Below are 2,084 nucleotides of genomic sequence, written 5' to 3' on the forward strand. Positions count from 1 at the left end.
AATTCACTACCTTTTCAATGTAGTCTTTGTTGTTCTGAAGTGGCCTTCCTAGCTAAAGGTTTCAAGGAAGAATTAAAAGGAGCTATTTTAGTGTGTAGTTTTATGATATAACTCAGCTAATTTGATTGCTAGATTCTACTGAAAGTGAAAGAGGCAAGGAGACATGCACTTTTCCTGCTTTCTGCTTTTTTTTTTCTTTTTTTTTTACTTTTTTTTAAAGTATTTCCTTGACCCTGCTGATCTGTTTCAGAGTGTTGAACTGGAAGAAAATTAACCCCATTGAAAAAGAAAGGGATCAGAGCAGAAGACAGGCAAACAAAGAGGAGGGAAGGGAAGATGGAAGCGGCATGAGCCTTATTGGTGGCTAACAGAGAAATCAAGTAGTTCATATGACTGCTGCACATGTCCAAAACCCTGAGTAGGCCACCATTTCACTGCCTACCAGAACAGCTCCTGTGGCACTGAGAATGAAGGCAGAGCTTCCCACTCTTGGTGAGGCTGTGCCTTGATCGGCAGCCTGACATCCTACCAACCCATTCCACTTCATCTCATGTATTTTCTACTTTGGAAAGTCTTCTGGAATCCCCACAAAACTTAATGCAACTATTGGCAGTGATGAGGAACAACAAAGTGACTTAGTTCCTTGGCCTCGAAACAGTACACATCTTATTTTGCTTCCACTGCTAAGAAGCCTGGACCTGGTTTTGAACAAAAGCAATTATACTGATTTGGAATGAAAGGGCATATAAAGCTCTTTTGACACAGCAGCACAAAGGGAGAGGGTCAGTCTTTCCAAGATTTGAAAATGTTCCCTTCTTTGCTTTCCCTTGCCATTTGTGAAAGAGAGTTGAGAGAACCTCTAATGCTAATGATTGCTGAGGAACTCTTTTTGTTAAGAAGATTTCCATAATGCATACTTCTTCTGAGGTGTCTATGCCATGATGTGATTCCTTCTGCCAGCTCAAGCGTGTCCTCTATCCATGTTCAGAGGCAGAAATCAATGGCAAGGCACGCTGAGTGAGTATAATGGGGGCATTCTTAGCCCCTGCAGACAGCGAGAGCTCGCTCATTGTTGAGCCGTTGAAGAAGAGTCCAGTCCGAAAAACCCAACACAGTATCTGGTAAAGGAAACTTTCCTTCCATTAACTTTGAAAAGCAGCAAGGGATAGATCAGAATATTTACCTGGGTGAAGAAGTGACTCTTTCAGATGTTTTCTTGTATAAGGCAGGAATATATGAACCACTGCAAGGCATTGTGCTCTAACCTCCTCTCTGCTTCCTTACTTGATGTCATGAAGGCCAAGTGAACTTGAAGACATGGATAAATAGTGTGCCTTTATTTTTTAATATGTAAGCTGCAATGGAACCTGTAGCACATTATTTTAACCACCACAGAAACTAATATTAATTGCAAATAACACCAAAAGTATGTGAATCAAAGTTTGTTCTATTCTGACTCAGGAAGCTAAGGAAATCTGCTCACAATACTAGTCTTTGTTTCCCTTACAGCAAAACATACTTGCATTAGTCATTTATGGTATTAAGAAACATTGATAATTGCCTTTTATAGTTTTTCAAGCATCATAATTTAGTACACCTATAATTGAAAAGGTGGATTTTGCAATCAAAAAGTAGAATACAGAGTGTTGCTATGCAAAAGTGAAGAATTTCCTCTTTCTTTAGCTTATTAATTTTAAAATAATGCTTTAGGGTTTGTTGTGATAGTTCTTTACAAGGTAGTAAATATATAACTAAACAGACTGTGTAGGCTGAAAACTAATTACCATTAGAAACTGAAGCATTTGGGCTTGTTATTTCTGCAAATCAAACAACTCTGAATACAATCTCCATATTAAATAAAACGTTCAGTGAACCATGAAGCTCTTCACAAATCTGGACCATGTTTTAAGAACCTCTTTTTTAGTTGTTGTATGCATGTCATTGCATGCCAAGTAGATGAAATATTAAAATACATTTTTGTTGGAGGGTGGGAATGAAAATGAAAAGATTTGTTAAAACACAGTTTTGGAAGTTTTTTAAAGTTACCAACTAGGAAAGAAATGTGAAAAAAGAAGTGCATACCT

The sequence above is a fragment of the Agelaius phoeniceus genome, chromosome 2 (genome assembly GCF_051311805.1).
Source record: "Agelaius phoeniceus isolate bAgePho1 chromosome 2, bAgePho1.hap1, whole genome shotgun sequence".
Lineage (NCBI taxonomy): Eukaryota > Metazoa > Chordata > Aves > Passeriformes > Icteridae > Agelaius > Agelaius phoeniceus.